An 11,778-nucleotide genomic window follows, 5' to 3' on the forward strand; every position below is an offset into this window, starting at 1 on the left:
CTGCAAACAGTGTGAAAGTACTGGACATTTCTACGTTCCGAGCAACCTAGGCTTCACTCTAGGGTGTTGCTCCACCAGATGGAATTGCTAGGGCCTAAGAAGTCAACGCCCGAAGCATAAAATGCAAAATAAATACAACAGATTTTCCATGTATAAAACGAATAATTGCTACCAGTGTGAAAGAGTTGGTCATTTCTGCGTTCCGGGCAACCCTGGCTTCACCCTAGGGCGTTGTTCCACCAGATCGAATAGGTAGGGCCATGGAAGTCAACGCCCCAAGCATAAAATACAATAAATATACAAGAGTTCTTCCATCGTATAACAGGAATTATTGCAACCAGTCTGAAAGTGATGGCCATTTCTACGTTCCCGGCAACCTAGGCTTCACTCTGGGGCGTTGTTCCACCAGATCGAATAGTTAGGGCCTAAGAAGTCGACGCCAGAAGCATAAAATACAATATAAATATAACAGTTATTCCATCGTATAAAACTAATAATTGTTTCCAGTGTGAAAGTTATGATCATTTCTACGTTCCGGGCAACATAGGCTTCACCGTAGGGCGTTGTTCCACCAGATGGAATAGTTGGGGCCTAAGAAGTCAACGCCAGAAGCATAAAATACGTTATAAATACAACAGCTTTTCCATCGTATAAAACGAATAATGGCAACCAGTGTGAAAGTTATGGTCATTTCTACGTTCCGGGCAACCTAAGCTTCACCCTAGTGCGTTGCTACACCAGATCGAATAGTTAGGGCCTTAGAAGTCATCGCCTGAAGCATACAATACAATAAAAATACAACAGTTTTACCATCGTATAACAGGAATAATTGTATCCAGTGTGAAAGTGATGGTCATTTCTACGATCCGGGTAACCCAGGTTTCACTCTAGGGCGTTACTGCGCCACATCGAATAGCTACGGCCGTAGAAGTCAACGCCTGAAGCATAAAATGCAATAAAAATACAACAGTTTTTTCATCGTATAACAGGAATAATTGCAGCAAGCGTGAAGGTAATGGTCATTTCTACGTTCCGGGCATCCTAGGCATCGCTCTTGGGCGTTGCTCCATCAAATCGGATAGTTAGGACCTTAGAAGACAACGCCAGAAGCATAAAATACAATATAAATACAACATTTGTTCCATCGCATAACAGGAATAATTGCAACCAGTGTGAAAGATATGGTCATAACTACGTTCCGGGCAACCTAGGCTTCACTCTAGTGTGTTGCCCCACCAGATGGGATTGCTAGGGACTTAGAATTCAATGCCAGAAGCATAAAATTCAATATAAATATAACACCTTTTCCATCGTATAAAACGAATAATAGCAACCAGTGTGAAGGTTATGGTCATTTCTACTTCCCGGGCAACCTAGGCTTCACTGTAGGTCGTTGCTCCACCAAATCGAATAGATAGGGCCTTAGAAGTCAACGCCCGATGCATAAAATACAATATAAGTACAACAGTTTTGCCATCGTATAAAATGAATGATTGCGAACATTGTGAAAGTAATGGTCATTTCTACGTTCCGGGCAACCTACGCGTCACTCTAGGGCGTTGCTGCTCCACATCTGATAACTACGGCCTTAGAAGTTAACGCCGGAAGCATAAAATACAATATAAATACAACAGCTTTGCCATAGTGTAAAATGAATAATTGCAAACAGTGTGAAGGTAATGGTCGTTTCTACGTTCCGAGCAACCTAGGCTTCACTCTAGGGCGTTGCTCCACCAGATCGAATAGTTAGGGCCTTAGAAGTCGGCGCCAGAAGCATAAAATACAATAAAGATGCAACAGTTTTTCCGTCATACAACAGGAATAACTGCAAACAGTGTGAACGTTCTGGTCATTTCTACGTTCCGGGTAACCTAGGTTTCACTCTAGGGCGTTGCTCCACCAGATCGAATAGCTAGGGCCTTAGAAGTCAACGCCCGAAGCATAAAATACAAAAAAATAGAACAGTTTTTCCATGTGAAAAACGAATAATTGCTACCAGTGTGAAAGTTATGGTCATTTCTAGTTCCCGGGCAACCTAGGCTTCACTCTAGGGTGTTGCTCCACCAGATGGAATTGCTAGGGCCTAAGAAGTCAACGCCCGAAGCATAAAATGCAAAGTAAATAGAACAGTTGTTCCATTGTATAAAACGAATAACTGCAACCAGTGTGAAAGTACTGGTCATTTCTACGTTCCGGGCAGCCTAGGCTTCACCCTAGGGCGTTGTTCCACCAGATGGAATAGTTAGGGCCTAAGAAGTCAACGCCAGAAGCATAAAATACGATATAAATACAACAGCTTTTCCATCGTATAAAACGAATAATTGCAAGCAGGATGAAACTTATGGTCATTTCTACTTTCCGAGCAACCTAGGCTTCACCCTAGGGCTTTGCTCCAACAGATTGAATAGTTAGGGCCTTAGAAGTCAACGCCCGAAGCATAAAATACAAAATAAATACAACAGTTTTTCCATTGTATAAAATGAATAATTGCAAACAGTGTGAAAGTAGTGGTCATTTCTACGTTCCGGGCAACCTAGGCTTCACTCTACGGCGTTGTTACACCAGATGGAATAGTTAGGGCCTAAGAAGTCAACACCAGAACAATAAAATACAATAAAAATACAACAGTCTTTCCATCCTATAACAGGAATAATTGCAACCCGTGTGAAAGTGATGGTCATTTCTACGTTCCAGGCAACCTAGGCTTCACTCTATGGCGTTCTTCCACCACATCGAATAGCAACGGCCTCAGAAGTCAACGCCAGAAGCATAAAATACATTATAAATATAACAGCTTTTACATGGTATAAAACGAATAATTGCTACCAGTGTAAAAGTTATAGTCATTTGTACGTTCCGGGCAACCTAGACTTCACTGTATGGCGTTCTTCCACCACATCGTATAGTTACGGCCTCAGATGTCAACGCCTGAAGTATAAAATACAATAAAGATACAACAGTCTTTCCATCCTATAACAGGAATAATTGCAACCCGTGTGAAAGGGATGGTCATTTCTACGTTCTACGCAACCTAGGCTTCACTCTAGGGCGTTGCTCCACCAGATCAAACAGTTAGGGCCTTAGAAGTCAACGCCAGAAGCATAAAATACAATATGAATACAACAGTTTTTCCATCGTATAAAACGAATAATTGAAACCAGTATGAAACTTATGGTCATTTCAACGTTCCGAGCAACCTAGGCTTCAACCTAGGTCGTTGCTCCAACAGATTGTATAGTTAGGGCCTTAGAAGTCAACGCCCGTAGCATAAAATACAAAATAAATAGAACGGTTTTTCCATTCTATAAAACGAATAATTGCTACCAGTGTAAAAGCTATGGTCACTTCTACGTTCCGGGCAACCTAGGCTTCACCCTAGGGCGTTGTTCCACCAGATCGAATAGTTAGGGCCTAAGAAGTGAACGCCAGAAGCATAAAATGCAATAAAAATACAACAGTTTTTCCATCGTTTAGCAGGAATAATTTGCAACCAGTGTGATAGTAGTGGTCATTTCTACGTTCCGGGCAACCTAGGCTTCACTCTAGGGCGGTGCTCCACCTGATCGAATAGTTAGGGCCTTAGAAGTCAACGCCCGAAACATTAAATACGATAAAGATGCAACAGTTTTTCCATCGTATAAAATGAATAATTGCAAACAGTGAAAGATATGGACATTTCTACGTTCCAGGCTACCTAGGCTTCACTCTATGGCGTTCTTCCACCACATCGAAAAGCAACGGCCTCAGAAGTCAACGCCAGAAGCATAAAATACAATATAAATATAACAGCTCTTACATCGTATAAAACGAATAATTGCTACCAGTGTAAAAGTTATAGTCATTTGTACGTTCCGGGCAACCTAGGCTTCACTGTATGGCGTTCTTCCACCACATCGTATAGCTACGGCCTCAAACGTCAACGCCTGAAGTATAAAATACAATAAAAATACAACAGTCTTTCCATCCTATAACAGGAATAATTGCAACCCGTGTGAAAGGGATCGTCATTTCTACGTTCCAGGCAACCTAGGCTTCACTCTAGGGCGTTGCTCCACCAGATCAAACAGTTAGGGCCTTAGAAGTCAACGCCCGAAGCATTAAATACAAAATAAATAGAACAGTTTTTCCATTGTATAAAACGAATAATTGCAACCAGTGTAAAAGTTATGGTCATTTATACGTTCCGGGCAACCTAGGCTTCACTCTAGGGCGGTGCTCCACCTGATCGAATAGTTAGGGCCTTAGAAGTCAACGCCCGAAGCATTAAATACAAAATAAATAGAACAGCTTTTCCATTGTATAAAACGAATAACTGCAACCAGTGTGAAAGTACTGGTCATTTCTACGTTCCGGGCAGCCTAGGCTTCACCCTAGGGCGTTGTTCCACCAGATGGAATAGTTAGGGCCTAAGAAGTCAACGCCAGAAGCATAAAATACGACATAAATACAACAGCTTTTCCATCGTATAAAACGAATAATGGTAACCAGTGTGTAAGTTATGGTCATTTCTACGTTCCGGTGAACCTAGGCTTCACTCTAGGACGTTGCTCCACCAGATCGAATAGTTAGGGCCTATGAAGTCAACGCCAGAAGCATAAAATACAATAAAGGTGCAACAGTATTTCCTTCGTGTAACAGGAATAATTGCAACCAGTGTGATTCTTATGGTCATTTCTACTTCCCGGGCAACCTAGGCTTCACTCTAGGGCGTTGCTCCACCAGTTCGAATAGTTAGGGCCTTAGAAGTCAGCGCCCGAAGCATAAAATGCAAAATAAATAGAACAGTTTTTCCACTGTATAAGACGAATAACTGCAACCAGTGTGAAAGTACTGGTCATTTCTACGTTCCGGGTAACCTAGGCTTCACTCTAGTGCGTTGCTCCACCAGATCGAATAGCTAGGGACTTAGAATTCAACGCCAGAAGGATAAAATACAATATAAGTACAACAGTTTTTCCATCGTATAAAATGAATAATTGCAGACATTGTGAAAGTAATGGTCATTTCTACGTTCCGGTCAACCTAGGCGTCACTCTAGGGCGTTGCTCCACCAGATCGAATAGTTAGGGCCTTAGAAGTCAACGCCAGAAGCATAAAATACAATAAAGATGCAACAGTTTTTCCGTCATACAACAGGAATAACTGCAAACAGTGTGAAAGTACTGGTCATTTCTACGTTCCGGGTAACCTAGGTTTCATTCTAGGGCGTTGCTCCACCAGATCGAACAGCTTGGGCCTTAGAAGTCAACGCCCGATGCATAAAATACAAAAAAATAGAACAGTTTTTCCATGTATAAAACGATTAATTGCTACCAGTGTGAAAGTTATGGTCATTTCTACGTTCCGGCCAACCTAGGCTTCACTCTAGGACGTTGCTCCACCAGATCGAATAGTTAGGGCCTTAGAAGTCAGCGCCCGAAGCATAAAATGCAAAATAAATAGAACAGTTTTTCCATCGTATAAAATGAATAATTGCAGACATTGTGAAAGTAATGGTCATTTCTACGTTCCGGTCAACCTAGGCGTCACTCTAGGGCGTTGCTCCACCACATCTAATAGCTACGGCCTTAGAAGTCAACGCCAGGAGCATAAAATACAATATATATACAACAGCTTTTCCATCGTATAAAATGAATAATTGCAAACAGTGTGAAAGTAATGGTCCTTTCTACGTTCCGGGTAACCTAGGCGTCACTCTAGGGCGTTGCTCCACCATATCTAGTAGATACGGCCTTAGAAGTCAACGCCAGAAACACAAAACACAATAAAAATGCATCAGTTTTTCCATCGTATAGCTTGACTAATTGCAACCAGTGCGAAAGTAATGATCATATCGACATTTCGGGCATCCCAGGCTTAACTCTGAGGCGTTGCTCCACCAGATCGAAGAGTTAGGGCCGTAGAAGTCAACGCCAGAAACATAAACTACAAAATAAGTACAAAAGTCTTTCCATCGTATAAAACGAATAATTGCAACCTGTGTGATGGTTATGGACATATCTACGTTCCGGGCGACCTAGGCTTCACTGTAGGTCGTTGCTCCACCAAATCGAATAGTTAGGGCCTTAGAAGTCAACGCCCGAAGCATAAAATACAATATAAGTACAACAGTTTTGCCATCGTATAAAATGAATGATTGCGAACATTGTGAAAGTAATGGTCATTTCTACGTTCCGGGCAACCTACGCGTCACTCTAGGGCGTTGCTGCTCCACATCTGATAGCTACGGCCTTAGAAGTTAACGCCGGAAGCATAAAATACAATATAAATACAACAGCTTTGCCATAGTATAAAATGAATAATTGCAAACAGTGTGAAGGTAATGGTCGTTTCTACGTTCCGAGCAACCTAGGCTTCACTCTAGGCCGTTGCTCCACCAGATCGAATAGTTAGGGCCTTAGAAGTCAGCGCCAGAAGCATAAAATACAATAAAGATGCAACAGTTTTTCCGTCATACAACAGGAATAACTGCAAACAGTGTGAAAGTACTGGTCATTTCTACGTTCCGAGCAACCTAGGCTTCACTCTAGGGTGTTGCTCCACCAGATGGAATTGCTAGGGCCTAAGAAGTCAACGCCAGAAGCATAAAATACGATATAAATACAACAGCTTTTCCATCGTATAAAACGAATAATGGTAACCAGTGTGAAAGTTATGGTCATTTCTACGTTCCGGGCAACCTATGCTTCACTCTAGGACGTTGCGCCACCAGATCGAATAGTTAGGGCCTAAGAAGTCAACGCCAGAAGCATAAAATACAATAAAGGTGCAACAGTTTTTCCATCGTATAACAGGAATAATTGCATCCAGTGTGAATGTAATGGTCATTTCTACGTTCCGGGCTACCTAGGCTTCACTCTAGGGCGTTGCTCCACCAGATCGAAAAGTTAGGGCCTTAGAAGTCAACGCCCGAAGCATAAACTACAAAATAAGTACAAAAGCCTTTCCATCGTATAAAACGAATAATTGCAACCTGTGTGATGGTTATGGACGTATCTACGTTCCGGGCGACCTAGGCTTCACTGTAGGTCGTTGCTCCACCAAATCGAATAGTTAGGGCCTTAGAAGTCAACGCCCGAAGCATAAAATACAATATAAGTACAACAGTTTTGCCATCGTATAAAATGAATGATTGCGAACATTGTGAAAGTAATGGTCATTTCTACGTTCCGGGCGACCTACGCGTCACTCTAGGGCGTCGCTGCTCCACATCTGATAGCTACGGCCTTAGAAGTTAACGCCGGAAGCATAAAATACAATATAAATACAACAGCTTTGCCATAGTATAAAATGAATAATTGCAAACAGTGTGAAGGTAATGGTCGTTTCTACGTTCCGAGCAACCTAGGCTTCACTCTAGGCCGTTGCTCCACCAGATCGAATAGTTAGGGCCTTAGAAGTCAGCGCCAGAAGCATAAAATACAATAAAGATGCAACAGTTTTTCCGTCATACAACAGGAATAACTGCAAACAGTGTGAAAGTACTGGACATTTCTACGTTCCGAGCAACCTAGGCTTCACTCTAGGGTGTTGCTCCACCAGATGGAATTGCTAGGGCCTAAGAAGTCAACGCCCGAAGCATAAAATGCAAAATAAATACAACAGATTTTCCATGTATAAAACGAATAATTGCTACCAGTGTGAAAGAGTTGGTCATTTCTGCGTTCCGGGCAACCCTGGCTTCACCCTAGGGCGTTGTTCCACCAGATCGAATAGGTAGGGCCATGGAAGTCAACGCCCCAAGCATAAAATACAATAAATATACAAGAGTTCTTCCATCGTATAACAGGAATTATTGCAACCAGTCTGAAAGTGATGGCCATTTCTACGTTCCCGGCAACCTAGGCTTCACTCTGGGGCGTTGTTCCACCAGATCGAATAGTTAGGGCCTAAGAAGTCGACGCCAGAAGCATAAAATACAATATAAATATAACAGTTATTCCATCGTATAAAACTAATAATTGTTTCCAGTGTGAAAGTTATGATCATTTCTACGTTCCGGGCAACATAGGCTTCACCGTAGGGCGTTGTTCCACCAGATGGAATAGTTGGGGCCTAAGAAGTCAACGCCAGAAGCATAAAATACGTTATAAATACAACAGCTTTTCCATCGTATAAAACGAATAATGGCAACCAGTGTGAAAGTTATGGTCATTTCTACGTTCCGGGCAACCTAAGCTTCACCCTAGTGCGTTGCTACACCAGATCGAATAGTTAGGGCCTTAGAAGTCATCGCCTGAAGCATACAATACAATAAAAATACAACAGTTTTACCATCGTATAACAGGAATAATTGTATCCAGTGTGAAAGTGATGGTCATTTCTACGATCCGGGTAACCCAGGTTTCACTCTAGGGCGTTACTGCGCCACATCGAATAGCTACGGCCGTAGAAGTCAACGCCTGAAGCATAAAATGCAATAAAAATACAACAGTTTTTTCATCGTATAACAGGAATAATTGCAGCAAGCGTGAAGGTAATGGTCATTTCTACGTTCCGGGCATCCTAGGCATCGCTCTTGGGCGTTGCTCCATCAAATCGGATAGTTAGGACCTTAGAAGACAACGCCAGAAGCATAAAATACAATATAAATACAACATTTGTTCCATCGCATAACAGGAATAATTGCAACCAGTGTGAAAGATATGGTCATAACTACGTTCCGGGCAACCTAGGCTTCACTCTAGTGTGTTGCCCCACCAGATGGGATTGCTAGGGACTTAGAATTCAATGCCAGAAGCATAAAATTCAATATAAATATAACACCTTTTCCATCGTATAAAACGAATAATAGCAACCAGTGTGAAGGTTATGGTCATTTCTACTTCCCGGGCAACCTAGGCTTCACTGTAGGTCGTTGCTCCACCAAATCGAATAGATAGGGCCTTAGAAGTCAACGCCCGATGCATAAAATACAATATAAGTACAACAGTTTTGCCATCGTATAAAATGAATGATTGCGAACATTGTGAAAGTAATGGTCATTTCTACGTTCCGGGCAACCTACGCGTCACTCTAGGGCGTTGCTGCTCCACATCTGATAACTACGGCCTTAGAAGTTAACGCCGGAAGCATAAAATACAATATAAATACAACAGCTTTGCCATAGTGTAAAATGAATAATTGCAAACAGTGTGAAGGTAATGGTCGTTTCTACGTTCCGAGCAACCTAGGCTTCACTCTAGTGCGTTGCTCCACCAGATCGAATAGTTAGGGCCTTAGAAGTCGGCGCCAGAAGCATAAAATACAATAAAGATGCAACAGTTTTTCCGTCATACAACAGGAATAACTGCAAACAGTGTGAACGTTCTGGTCATTTCTACGTTCCGGGTAACCTAGGTTTCACTCTAGGGCGTTGCTCCACCAGATCGAATAGCTAGGGCCTTAGAAGTCAACGCCCGAAGCATAAAATACAAAAAAATAGAACAGTTTTTCCATGTGAAAAACGAATAATTGCTACCAGTGTGAAAGTTATGGTCATTTCTAGTTCCCGGGCAACCTAGGCTTCACTCTAGGGCGTTGCTCCACCAGATCGAATAGTTAGGGCCTTAGAAGTCAACGCCCGAAGCATAAAATGCAAAGTAAATAGAACAGTTGTTCCATTGTATAAAACGAATAACTGCAACCAGTGTGAAAGTACTGGTCATTTCTACGTTCCGGGCAGCCTAGGCTTCACCCTAGGGCGTTGTTCCACCAGATGGAATAGTTAGGGCCTAAGAAGTCAACGCCAGAAGCATAAAATACGATATAAATACAACAGCTTTTCCATCGTATAAAACGAATAATTGCAAGCAGGATGAAACTTATGGTCATTTCTACTTTCCGAGCAACCTAGGCTTCACCCTAGGGCTTTGCTCCAACAGATTGAATAGTTAGGGCCTTAGAAGTCAACGCCCGAAGCATAAAATACAAAATAAATACAACAGTTTTTCCATTGTATAAAATGAATAATTGCAAACAGTGTGAAAGTAGTGGTCATTTCTACGTTCCGGGCAACCTAGGCTTCACTCTACGGCGTTGTTACACCAGATGGAATAGTTAGGGCCTAAGAAGTCAACACCAGAACAATAAAATACAATAAAAATACAACAGTCTTTCCATCCTATAACAGGAATAATTGCAACCCGTGTGAAAGTGATGGTCATTTCTACGTTCCAGGCAACCTAGGCTTCACTCTATGGCGTTCTTCCACCACATCGAATAGCAACGGCCTCAGAAGTCAACGCCAGAAGCATAAAATACATTATAAATATAACAGCTTTTACATGGTATAAAACGAATAATTGCTACCAGTGTAAAAGTTATAGTCATTTGTACGTTCCGGGCAACCTAGACTTCACTGTATGGCGTTCTTCCACCACATCGTATAGTTACGGCCTCAGATGTCAACGCCTGATGTATAAAATACAATAAAGATACAACAGTCTTTCCATCCTATAACAGGAATAATTGCAACCCGTGTGAAAGGGATGGTCATTTCTACGTTCCAGGCAACCTAGGCTTCACTCTAGGGCGTTGCTCCACCAGATCAAACAGTTAGGGCCTTAGAAGTCAACGCCCGAAGCATTAAATACAAAATAAATAGAACAGTTTTTCAATTGTATAAAACGAATAATTGCAACCAGTGTAAAAGTTATGGTCATTTCTACGTTCCGGGCAACCTAGGCTTCACTCTAGGTCGGTGCTCCACCTGATCGAATAGTTAGGGCCTTAGAAGTCAACGCCCGAAGCATTAAATACAAAATAAATACAACAGCTTTTCCATCGTATAAAACAAATAATTGCAACCAGTGTGAAAGTTATGGTCATTTCTACGTTCCGGGCAACCTAGGCTTCACTGTATGGCGTTCTTCCACCACATCGGATAGCTACGGCCTCAGAAGTCAACGCCTGAAGTATAAAATACAATAAAGATACAACAGTCTTTCCATCCTATAACAGGAATAATTGCAACCCGTGTGAAAGGGATGGTCATTTCTACGTTCTACGCAACCTAGGCTTCACTCTAGGGCGTTGCTCCACCAGATCAAACAGTTAGGGCCTTAGAAGTCAACGCCAGGAGCATAAAATACAATATGAATACAACAGTTTTTCCATCGTATAAAACGAATAATTGAAACCAGTATGAAACTTATGGTCATTTCAACGTTCCGAGCAACCTAGGCTTCAACCTAGGTCGTTGCTCCAACAGATTGTATAGTTAGGGCCTTAGAAGTCAACGCCCGTAGCATAAAATACAAAATAAATAGAACGGTTTTTCCATTCTATAAAACGAATAATTGCTACCAGTGTAAAAGCTATGGTCACTTCTACGTTCCGGGCAACCTAGGCTTCACCCTAGGGCGTTGTTCCACCAGATCGAATAGTTAGGGCCTAAGAAGTGAACGCCAGAAGCATAAAATGCAATAAAAATACAACAGTTTTTCCATCGTTTAGCAGGAATAATTTGCAACCAGTGTGATAGTAGTGGTCATTTCTACGTTCCGGGCAACCTAGGCTTCACTCTAGGGCGGTGCTCCACCTGATCGAATAGTTAGGGCCTTAGAAGTCAACGCCCGAAACATTAAATACGATAAAGATGCAACAGTTTTTCCATCGTATAAAATGAATAATTGCAAACAGTGAAAGATATGGACATTTCTACGTTCCGGGCTACCTAGGCTTCTCTCTATGGCGTTCTTCCACCACATCGAAAAGCAACGGCCTCAGAAGTCAACGCCAGAAGCATAAAATACAATATAAATATAACAGCTCTTACATCGTATAAAACGAATAATT

Source organism: Calliopsis andreniformis, unplaced genomic scaffold (genome assembly GCF_051401765.1).
Source record: "Calliopsis andreniformis isolate RMS-2024a unplaced genomic scaffold, iyCalAndr_principal scaffold0008, whole genome shotgun sequence".
Lineage (NCBI taxonomy): Eukaryota > Metazoa > Arthropoda > Insecta > Hymenoptera > Andrenidae > Calliopsis > Calliopsis andreniformis.